The sequence below is a fragment of the Cryptomeria japonica genome, chromosome 6 (assembly GCF_030272615.1).
Source record: "Cryptomeria japonica chromosome 6, Sugi_1.0, whole genome shotgun sequence".
Classification (NCBI taxonomy): Eukaryota; Viridiplantae; Streptophyta; class Pinopsida; order Cupressales; family Cupressaceae; genus Cryptomeria; species Cryptomeria japonica.
The window spans coordinates 228,765,652-228,778,695 of NC_081410.1; the positions used below are offsets into that span (position 1 = coordinate 228,765,652).

General features: G+C 35.6%; 1 protein-coding gene across 6 annotated transcripts in view; it reads right to left on the reverse strand.

Moving 5' to 3' along the window:
* The window catches only part of LOC131071412 (uncharacterized), a 370,752-nt gene that overhangs the window by 223,529 nt on the left and 134,179 nt on the right, over positions 1-13,044 (reverse strand). The window lies entirely within an intron of this gene.

Genomic DNA, 13,044 nt, shown 5'->3' on the forward strand with positions numbered 1-13,044 from the left:
TACCTCCAATCGCCTCAAATCTGCAATCATTCATTACTTTCAAATCTGCTCTCAATTACTCTCCTAGACACTATTAATCCTTCTCTCAATTAATTTAAATAAGCTCTCCTACAATCCATATAATGAGATCACCTTAAGAACACCATAGAGAATGATCTCACTTTTGTAGGTATCCAATCCTATGAAGGACTTTTGTAGTTATCCAATCCTGTGAAGGATTTCGTCTCCACAAGCTAGTGGTTCATGTTAAATATCCGGGCAACTGAGAGGTGGGGGTGAATCAATTGACAACTTAAACTATTTCTTCAATTCTTTTACACATCCAGAGTAACCAACAAAATTAATTAATGCAGATATAACATGAAAGCACATACACAACACAAATCACACAATGAACACTAGATATAACGTGGAAAACCCAAGGGAAAAACCATGGAGAATGTTGGTTCTCAATATATAACATCGGTTAAGGTGATTTTTACAAAAGGTGGCTCACTGCCAAAATGCTCACTGCAGGTGGGCTCACTGCAAAAGGAAGAAGGAAAAAGAGAATCCACCACTGTTACACAATCTGCAATACCAAAACTGTTTCCGGTGCCTCAACACCAACACACTTCACATATCAACATCCACATCAACCGGATTTTTCCTTGTCAATCTTGCACACCTTCAATATTTTAATCATTCAATTCATCCTCTTATTTATACTGTCTCCAAGAAACATAATCTTCTAAGTCGGCCATGACAGAGATTTAAAATAGGTCAACACTAAACATTCCAGTGGTGGGAAGGAATGAGAAGTAGACCATACCACAACACACATCATCGATCAGATCAACATGTTACATCCATCACAAATTTCGGACCCAAATCATGACTCACACGCTACACAAATGCAGTTACACATCCTCGAATTCCGGACCTAATCCGAACCCAAATAGCACTACCCAGCTTAGCAAAAATAAGAATGAAACCAAGATACTCATGAATACAATCAATCAACATCATATCCGATAAACAGAGAAATCCAAATTACCACCAATACGAACAAACAGAATATCAATTGTAACACATCCTTCAGAGCACCAAAGATTCCGGGAACGCATCTTCCGAATCACCAACTGCAAAACCATATGTTCACATCAATGACAACCATCAACATCACATTTGCAGCAATCTCCCCCTTTGTCATTGATGGCAATATCCATCAACAACAAAAACATAACTCTCTCTACATCAAATCAGCATCTCTGCACATGCACATCTCTGCATCTCTCCCTCTTTGACATCAAGGACAAAGTCAGGCATAACTCCCCCTATGAAACTCACTTCAACTCCCCCTAAGAGGAAGCACCCAAGGACTAATCCAGATAAGAATATACAAGCAGTTCATTGAACCAATGCACATCCAAATGTACATCAGTTTAAATTAGGAGTAATACCCCTAACTTCTGCCAAAGCTACTCAAAAGTATCTTTACACAACGCCTTTGTGAAGATATCTGCAATCTACTCTTTTGTAGGTACATACTCAAGCTTAACTTCATTATCCAACACCTTTTCCCTCAAGAACTGATACTAAATAGATGTGTGCTTTGTTCTGGAATGTTGTATGGGTACCGGATTCATGGAAATGTTTATTGCACTAGTGTTGTCACACATAATTGAAATGGGTTCATTGAACATTACACCAATATCCTTCAACGTCTACTTCATCCTTAGAATTTGTGTGCACCATTAAGATGTTGCAATATATTATGCTTCAGCTGTAGATAAAGACACAGAATCTTGCTTCTTACTCGACCAAGCAACCAACCAAGACCCAAGAAAGAATGCTCCACCACTTGTGCTTTTCCTCTCATCAACACCTCCAGCCCAATCTGCAACTGTATAAGCTGTCAAAGTAAAATCTGAATTTTTGGGATACCACAAACCAAACTCTACTTTTCCTTTCAAATATCTGAAAATTCTTTTTACTGCCACAACATGTGATTCTTTTGGTTCTTGCTGAAATCTAGCCGCCAAACAAACTGCATACATGATATCCAGTCTAGTAGCAGTCAAATATAACAATCCTCCAATCATTGATCTGTACTGACTTGCATCAGCTTTAGGAGATTTATCTTCTTTAGTTAATTTACATTCGGTGGTCATAGGTGTACACACTGGTTTAGAATTCTCCAACCCAAACTTCAACAATTCCTTAATGTATTTAGACTGAGAAAAGAAAATTCCTTTGCTATTCTGATTTACTTGCAAACCAAGAAAGAAATTTAATTCACCGATCATGGACATCTCAAATTCCTTTTACATCTCATTAGCAAACTTTCTACACATGCCTTCATTTCTTCCAAATATTATGTCATCGACATAAACTACAATTAAGGTTTAACCTAAGTCAGTTTTGAAATATAAGTTGTTGTAAGCCGATCCCTTCTAAAAACCTTGATCAACCAAATACTTATCTAGTCTTCCATACCAAGCTCTAGGAGCTTGTTTCAATCCATACAAGGCCTTCTTCAATCTGCAAACAATATTCGAATCATCTTTCAACTTAAATCCTTCCGGTTGTTCAATGTAAACTTCTTCTTTCAATTCTCCATTCAAAAATGTTGATTTCACATCCATCTGATAAACCTTGAAGTCCTTAAAGGCTGCAAAAGCCAAAAATATCCTAATAGCCTCCATTCGAGCAACAAGAGCGTATGTCTCCTCAAAGTCAATACCTTCAACCTATGAGTAACCTTTACAAACCAAACCTTGCTTTATTTCTCACATCTTTTCCATCCTCATCCAGCTTGTTCCGAAATACCCATTTTGTTCCAATTACATTCTTATCTACCAGTCTGTGAGATAATTCCCATGTCTGATTCTTCTCAATCTGATCCAGCTCTTCTTTCATTGCCTTTATCCAATTCTGATCATTGTGTGCTTCTTCTAATGTTTTCGGTTCAATCTCAAATAGTAAACATAACTGAACTTGTTCTTGAGCTGCTTTGCTTCTTATGATAATTCATTTGTTCTTATCTATAACAATCCGGTCCACTGAATGATTCTTCTGAATATATCTTGGGGTTTTACATGTAGCTATCGAAGCATTTTGAGTTTCCTTTTCTTCTTTGGTTTTCTCTTCCCTTTTTCTGTCAACGGATTCATCAGATCCATATCCTGCCAATTTGTCTGAGTCTTTAGAAATGTCTTAATTAACCTTCACATTTGCACTTTCAACAATCTTGTTCAGTCTTTTGTTGTAACACTAGTATGCCTTGCTCCTTGTTGAATATCCTAAGAATATTCCTTCATCTGCTCTGCTATCAAATTTTCTAAGATTATCTGCATCTCTCTGGATATAACACTTACTTCCAAATACCTTAAAATATTTCACTATCGCAATTCTACCATGCCATAATTCATATGATATTTTTCCCTGTCTTTTCCGGTATAGAATTTTGTTAAGAGTGTAGACTATTGTGTGAATCACTTCTCTTCAATAGACTTCTGGGAATTTTGCTCCTTTGATCATTGTTTTGGCTGCCTCTTGTATAGTTCAATCCATCCTTTCCACTACAGCATTCTACTGTGGTGTCCTAGGGGCAGACAATTGCCTTCTAATACCATGTTTCTCGCAAAAGTTGTTAAACTCATCAGAAGTAAATTCTCCTACTCTATCAGACCTCAACCACTTAATCTTTTTATCAACTTCATTTTCAACTCTAGCATTGATTATCTTGAATTTTTCTAACACTTCAGACTTCTCTCTTAAAAATGCAACCCATGACACTCTAGAATAATCATCAATCAACAAAATGAAATATTTCTCACCTTCTATACTCTTTGTCTTGGTAGGACCACATAAATTTGTGTGCACTAAGTCCAACAATCCAATCGACGATTGTTCTATTCCTTTGTATGTTCCTTTCGTCTGCTTTCCAACTTGACATTCTTTGCAAATATTGTTATCCAGTTTGGTCAGCCTTGGCAAATCTCTCACTGCACTTGATGAATTGATCTTTACCAAATTATCAAAGTTGATATGACACATTTTCTGATGCCAGAGCCAACTATCATTGATCTGAGATAACAAACAGTGTTTTGTAGCTCCTAGAAAATACATGTTTACCCTAGTCCTTTTCCCTGCTACAATAACAATTCCGGATCCCTTTCGGATCTCACAACCATCATCCTGAAAAACAACAATGTAACCATTTTCGCACATTTGCCCAACACTCGAGAGATTATGATGCAAATCCTTCACATAGTAAACATTGTCAGCATTGTTTTTTCCATCAAAAGAAGTAGATCCAATTCCCACAATTTGTGTTGTCTGATAATCTCCAAACCTAACAGAACCACCATCATACTTTTCAAGTTTTGCAAATTTACTTTTATCACCAGTCATATGATTTGAGCATCCACTATGAATCAACCATTCATTTCTATCTCTCCTAGCATGTAAGGCAGTAGCAACAGTCTTAGGAATATCAATCTTAGGTACATCCTTTTCTACCAAAAACAAACAGTCACCATCTTCATAGTCTAATTCATCATCTAAAATACCAGCATCATCTTTAACATAGTAGGTTCTCTTATTAAACTTCCCTTTACCTTCTCTAAACTTTTGTCTTGATCCTTTTTTAGGACATCTAGTAGCTATATGACCAATCTTTCCACATCTAAAGCATTAAGAGGTAACATACCTTTGTATTTGTCAGTGCGTTTCTTCGGTTTCCTTACACAGTTTGCTTCCATCTCATCTGAGCTTTCATCTTCTGGATCTTCCTCAAAGGCTTTAAAAGCAAACTCAAATTTAGCTTTGTCTTTTCCAAACTTCCTTATCTCAAATGCAGACAAAGTACCATAAAGTTGTTACCTAGTAAACTTCTTTGGATCATAAGTTTCTTCAATAGTTAAGATCTTGTCATTGTAGCTTTCCGATAGAGACATCAAAATCTTTTCAGTTATGTCTTCATCTGTCAAGGTGCCACGAAGTTCTCTGATTTCATTTACTGCACCGTCAACCTTCTGAAAATAGCTTGTTATATCTTCTCCTTCTTCCATTTTCAAGTTCTCATATCTGCGCTTAGCTGTTAACTTCTTTGATAGTTTAACTCTATCATTTCCTTCATAGATATCTCTCAACTTTTCCCAAACCTTATAAGCAGTATTCAATAAAATAACCTTTGTCAATTCAGTCTTTAATAAAGCACTAAAGATAGCATACCTTGCCTTTTCATTCTCTTCATAAGCTTGAATCTCATCTGAAGTGGTAAGACCATTTGCCAGTTGTACATACTTAGTTTCCACAACTTTCCAAGTGTTGTAGCCCAAGAAGATCAGGTAACCTCTCATCTTCACTTTCCAAAATCTATAGTCAGATTCTTCAAAGATAGGAATGGTTAGTTTATGTGCCATCAGGTCAGGATCTACCTCAAGCAGTTAAGCTCTTCTCCAAGGAACCAAAGCTCTAATACCAACTGTTAAATATCCAGGCAGCTAAGTGGGGGGCCTGAATCATTTGACAACTTAAAACTATTTCTTCAATTCTTTTACACATCTGGAGTAACCAACAGAATTAATTAATGCAAATATAACATGAAAGCGCATACACAACACAGATCACACAATGAACAGTAGATATAACGTAGAAAACCCAAGAAGGGAAAAACCACGAAGAACGTTAGTTATCAATATATAACACAGATTAAGGTGACCTGTTAAGGTGTTTTTTACAAAAGGTGGCTCGCTGCCAAGAATGCTCATTGTAGGTGGGTTCAATGCCCCAAAAAAAGGCTCACTGCCGAAGGAAGAAGAAAGAAAAAGAGAATCCACCACTATTACACAATCTGCAATACTAGAACTGTTTTCGGTGCCTCAACACCAACACACTTCACATATCAACATCAACATCAATCGGATTTTTCCTTTTCAGTCTTGCACATCTTTCATATTTTCATCATTCAATTCATCCTCTTATTTATACTGTCTCTAAGAAACATAATCTTCTAAGTCGGTCATGGCAAAGATTTAAAATAGGTCAACACTAAACATTTTGGTGGTGTGAAGGAATGAGAAGTAGACCATTTCACAACACACATCATCGGTCAAATCAACACGTTACATCCATCACAAGTTTTGAACGCAAATCATGACTCACACTACACAAACGCCGTTACACATCCTTAAATTCTAGACCTAATCCGGACTGAAAATAGCACTACACAACATAGCAAAAGTAAGAATGAAACCAAGATACTCATGAATACAATCGATCAACATCATATCCGGTAAGCGGAGAAATCCATATTACCACCAATACGAACAAACAGTATATCAATTGTAGCACATCTTCCAAAACACCGAAGATTCAAGGAATGCATCTTCCGGATCACCAACTGCAAAACCATATGTTGACATCAATGACAACCATCAACATCACATTTGCAACAGATCAAACCCTTGCTTCAGCTCTCAAGCCAAACTCTCCAAAATGATTTTCCCATGAATTAAAAGAAATGGGCGCCCAAGCTCTATTTATTTCTTCTTTACAAAAACCTAGCATAAAATGTAATTATACGTTAGCTTTATAACCTTTTAATATTTTGCTTTATTAATTTCACTCATAAGTCCCTAAGTGAGGTGCCCAACATGAAATTAAATAAAATATTAAATAAACACCTTATATCTCCCTTTTTGGCGCCCACCCACATAGTCTCTTTTAATAAACTAAAATAACATTAAAGTTACTTTAGCTTTCTTGAATATAACCTTTTTTTAATATTAATGCTCCGCAACTAATATAATTGCAAACGAATGTAATTCTGGCATTTGACTGAACTTACAAAAATAAAAGGTCTTTCAACTAACCACATTGGAAATCCTCCTATTGACTTACTAAAAATAGTAAGTATGGTCATGTCACTTACTAAAAATAGTAAGTATGCATAAAACACATCTGAGTGCTCCAAAAAAAAACCAACCTAATCTTCGAATGGTTCCCTACCCACTCAATTAGCCTAAAAATAGTAAGTATGCAAGGACATCCAATCTTTGGACGAGTTCTCTACCCACTCAATTAGCATACGAGAAACAAGGTTAATAGGCTAATAATATAAATAATGATGATACTTAGGAAAGAGACATTACATATCACACTCAAAAACATGACAAAACAGAAATTGCGAGCAAATGGATAGAAGGGTATTTGAGAAACTATGTTACAAAGTGGAAAACAGCACAAGGATCCACCTTGGAGAGTTGCTATAATCCTACTCATCACAAGTCTATAGGTATGACTCCTTTCAAAGAACCCCATGGTTATGATGCAATTTCATTCATAGATTTGATTCTTTTGGATAGAAGAGTTCCTAGAATTAGAGATTCAGTTCAACAAAGCTTAGATATTTTGAATGCACTCAAAGAGAACCTACATCAATCCCAAAACCAACAAAAGATGTATGCTGATCACCATGGATTAAAGATTTTTTGAGGTAAGAGACATGGTCTTCTTGACAGTACAACAATAGACAAAGCTCTCTCAAGGGAAGAGATGTAGAAAATCTTCAGCCACGCTTTTATGGACCTTATAAGATCAAAAGGAGGATAGGTGAGGTTAAATAAGAGTTGGAACTTCCAAAAAATACTAGGATTCACAATATTTTTCCATGGGTCATTCCTTGAGAAGGCCATTGCACAATAGGTCACACCTTCATTAGAGCTACCACCACAATGATTATGAATGAAAATTTGATTTTGGAGCCCGAAGCCATCATCAACATGAGAGAGAAGAGGCTAAGAAACAAAGTCATCCCAAAGTATGTGGTAAAATGAAAGAATCTTTTACTTGAGGATGGGAAGGAATGTAGATATTTAAGTAGATTGATGGCAAGCAATTTGGGGAAGGGAAAACTATCATGTCCCTCCATCTTTGATGACAACCTCAACCGCCCTCATAAAAAAGGTGTTTTAAGCATCACAAAAATATAAGTAAATAGTAATTAAAAAATATTTAAATATAAAATATATTAATTTAAACTTTAATTTCAAATTTCTTTTTGGGTGCCATGTATAGGTCCCATGGACTCAATTTGTGAGGGTATTACCAAGTTCAAATATCAATTTTTGAATCTATGATCACTTGTATATCTGGTATTTTTCCAATGCCCTATTGTTGAAGATGAAAACCCTCACTAACAAATTTGAGGTAGGATGGGAACCCTCACCTCATTTGCAACTCCGTCTCAAGTTGCAACAGTTCTAATCACAGAAAAAAAAGGAACATTTTGTTTTAGGTTAAGACTGGAGTGGCAATCAAATCAAGGCTACATTTTAACCAATCTCTCATCTACAGATAGCTAGTAACTGCCAAGGAGAACCAACCTACAATTACAAACCTGAGTGAGATCTGAGTTTAACAGATTTACATCTAACCTCCTAGGTCATCAGCTACCTTATCACCCATCCAGAAGTACTTGTAACCATGGTGACTGGTTTCATCTTTGGTTGTAGACACCACATTTTGTGAGATCTTGCATCACAAGGATACCACAGTCAGCATTTACTAGGGAAAGTCAGGGAAAAGATAAACTATCTACTAGCATGTGTCATCCTCACAAGCTCCTCATACAAAGAACAATGTAATCATAGACCTAAAGCATTGGAAGATCCAGCCAATAGAACCACATCCTCAGATTTGCACAAGAGACCACTAGAACTGCACTCATCTTTTAAAGGGGACCCACTGTTAGACAAGCAGATCATTAAGTCCAAATAAATTCTTAGTTGCTCCAGTTGTAAGCGAATTATTACTCTCATGATACCCTGGAAACCCTCGTGAGTCTGCTAATATCTACATCAAATCTGAAAAAGGGTTAATCCTACAAATTTTTGGTGAGTAAACATCAATTTGTAAACCAAAAGTTTCTATCGCAGAATTAAAGGTTACAGCAAATTTTCCATGTGCCATTTTCTATGTCATTCTGTGTGGATAAGAATAGTGATTTATAAATTTGCAATTAAACTTTTGTGAACAAAATTTCTATTTGGATTGGATATAATTTTGAGCAAAAACAGTGCATCTGTTAGTGAGCTAATTGTTTGTGGTGTAAGGGTTTAATTTGAATCAGCTGAATGAAATCAAATTTCCTTTAGAAACCTTAGGATCATTAAATAGCATTTGTAATGCATTAGATGTTGTCACGCATGCATCAAAACCTTATTACATTTGTAATGCATTAGACGTCATCACACATACATCAAAACCTTATTACATTTGTGCCTGCAAATGTGGCAAGAGGAGATACATAACCACAATTAAAATATTCCCCTCAATCATCACAAAACTACCACATAGACATACCACTACATGCAAATGTTCTTTACAAACCCTTCTTACATTTATAAGATGTATTCTAATATTGGCAGCTCAGATTAGCAACTTTTGATGCCCTACAACTAGATAAAGGCACTTGCAGACAAAAAAATTGGCTCAACGACCAACCCTTTGAATGAACAAAAATCCCCTATTTATGGAACTTTGGTCTTTCATGCCTCAATCCATATGAAAAAATCCAAAAGCACTTCAGAGATTTAAATCCACCCATTTCACTTATGGCGATTCATGTGTAGGAGCCAATATGAGAACCACTACGAGGTGAAATTTCAACCACCACATTAACGGCTGCATGGGTCACCTTTTTTCACCACTAGTACATGTGAATCTGCACCTTTAAGATGAATTGTTGTACCAGGACAAGAAAACCCATTCTAAAGTAGTTGTGTCAAATTGAATCAATAATGGTGACCTTGGTCATGCAAGGAGGTGACTAGCAGTGAACAGTGGAAAACATGAGGGTTTCAAAGTTTTGGGGTCAAGAGGTGGGATCACCCATACCATTGTCCACGAATCAAGGATCGAGAGTAAGTCATCCTTCATGGCACCATAGCAGCAAAAATCATTTAGGGAAAAATTTGGCAAACCAAAAGTATAATATTTTTTGAAAAAATGGGGAAAAACTGGGAAAATTTTGGATTTAAAAAAATCGTAAAAAATTGTAGAAAAATACACAAAACTATTTTTTTTTAACTTATGGGCATTTGCATAGCATAGAGATGTAGAGAGCAAATAAAATAGAGTTTAACCCATGAATTCTAGAATATAGATTTTTGTTGTTAATATTCATACTGCTGACCACATAGACAGATATAAAAGGGCAGTCACCAAATACACTAAATAGTTGTCTAAGTCTGAGATCAAATATTAGCTAAGTCTATAAAGTAACTGAGATCAAATTTATCAAACAGCGATCTAGCTACTGTTAGAAGTGTAGTAAAAGTGGAAGCCATTTTGAAGTGATCCAAGACATTCATTGTGATCAAGGCAAGGAATTTTCTAGGGGTAGCGCAATATTTGAGAAAGCTTGTCAAATCATATTCCACAATTGCAATGCTTTATATTCCCTAATGGAAATTGGTAAGCCCTTTCTATGGGGTAGAATTCAACAAAAGGCATTTGTTTAGTTGAAGTACAAGATTAGCAAGCCGCTGGTTTTGGAAATACATAGCTTGCAACTACTAATTAGGTGGAGACAAATGTTAATGATTATGTGTTGGAGGCTATTTTATTACCAGTATGTAAGCTTTTATGTTGTCATTCAGATTTGTAAGCTTGTATGTTGTCATTCAGATTTGTTTCATGGAGCACTTTAGATATATTGCTCATATAATGAATTGTATGTCTTTCTCTAAGAAAAAATTAAATATATCAATTATAAATTATAAATCATATATCTATATCTATATACATTATATAACTTTGGACATTTAGTGTCGTGGTAGAAACACTTCGTTGGTGAGGCGGCCACCAAGGTTCAAACCCCTGCTGGGCCACTAAGCTCACAGGCCATGTGCCTTTGCTGGGCTGTTGAGCTCATGGGTTTGAACAAGTGAAGTCTGAGGAATGATGGGCCCCCAGAAATGGCCTCTTAGTAAGAGATCCTTTGTAAGTGGTCTCTCTAGGCTCAAACAAAGCTAAACACTCGATTTTCCTCAATTAAAAAAATACACATTATATATTATAAAAATTAAATATGTACATTATAAATTTTACATTATTGTTAATTTATACTTTATTATATAACTATTAATATATATATCAATAGTGTATAATAGTTTAAATTTTAAAACAACTATAGTATTAATTATAAACTATAGGGTTTTCTCCTTCCCCATCAAAGTGCCATCTATAATAGTGCATAATAGTTAAAAATTTTAAGTTAGTGTATAATATTAATTATATAATTGGTTGCATCAGAATCCATGGGGTGGAGTGTGCAGAGACCTCGAGCCATATTGAAGTCGCCATTTAGAGCAGATTTGCCAATTGCTTCAACACTATCTCATATGCCCCCCACGATTTAGGATGATTGAAGCCCTTTCAAATTCGGTTAATGACCACCATTGCTCCTCCAACTCCTCTATTTAAGGTTTTTCAAAGGCTGGAAAGAAAACTAAGAGACAAAATAACAAACTGTTTTGATGTTGATTTTGCACTGACTCTAATTCTATCTCAGAATCAGCTCTAATTCTAAGCAATTTGGTAGTTTCACGAGTTTCTCTAGGGTTTTGCAGGTTTTTGCAAAGATTTTTTTCACTTTTTGTTGTTTTTTGGGGGTTTTTAGTGTGATTTAAACACGAATAATCATTGAAAATTGGGTCAACAATTTTTCATGAATCAAGATTTTTTGGGGGAATAAATCGACTAGCTCCACGGTTCGCAATTAATCGGGTATAATCACGATTTCTTGAAAATTATTGCTTCATGCTAAGAGCAAACAAATAAGGGTATCTTGGCATCCCAACTATAAAAGAACATTTATCGAGAGTCAAGGACTAGAGATACCAAGGAATTCATCCCTTTCAATATGCAAGTAAGGACTAGTCCAAACCAATGACTTGATAAGATAACATAGCGAGAAGTGTCAAGGATCAAGGTTCAAAGATACCTCATACCTTGTATCATATTATAGGTATTCCCAACCTCAAACTCTAAAAAAGTGTATAGATGAAAACATCGAAAATCAAGGATCAAGGATACCAAGGAAAAGGTACATGGGTAAAGAGATGGATGAAACTCTTACTCTAAAAGTAGCTTAGTGTGGAGGACAAGGAATTGATATTTGAATGGAAAGCATGCTCGTAAGGCAAAGTCCAAAATACTAATAAAGGAAGGGAAAAGCTAGGGAATCGATGAAAGGGATGCCAAGATGGGAAAGTCTAGAACTTTGATATAAGAACAATCCTTAGAAATTTAAACAACAAAACCTCCATGATTAAATTTTTTAGATCTTTGCAACTTTGAACACATGAGAGACACATGGAGGACGACAAAAGATGACACTTAAGCCACATTGACAAATGGAGACCCATTAAAAGATTTCTCAAACCAATTATATGTGATGGGAAAAATAAGGCCTAAGTGCACAAATGACCTAGAACTTAAGCAAAATTTGGCAATGCAATATTGAGTCCCAACAACGCATAATTGGACTAACATTTGGAGCCACTTTAATACCTTCTCTTTACCCCGAACATTTTCTTCTTGAATAATCTTCCTACATTTGGAGCCACTTTAATACCTTCTCTTTACCCCCAACATTTTCTTCTTGAATAATCTCCCTAAAGCTTTAGGAATTATTATAAAAAGGAAAGGGAAAAGCAAGTCTCCCTACCTAAGCCCCCTAGTTGTTGCAAAAAAGCATTGGGGGATTCAATTTACCAAAACTAAAAACCTAGAAATAGAAAGGAAACTATACCCAATTAGACCAAGCTTTGCAAAACTCAAACCTTTCCATCACCTCAATTAAAAACTTTTAATCCACTTGATAATAAACCTTCTTAATATCTAAAAAAGCTAAAAATATTATTATTAAATTATTTTGAAAATGGAATAGGACAATTCATCCTTCCAAAAACTGTCTGCCCTCAAGCAATGCAAATCCAATAGCTTTGACTCTTCTTGATTGATAATCTCTGCCAAACCAAGATCCAA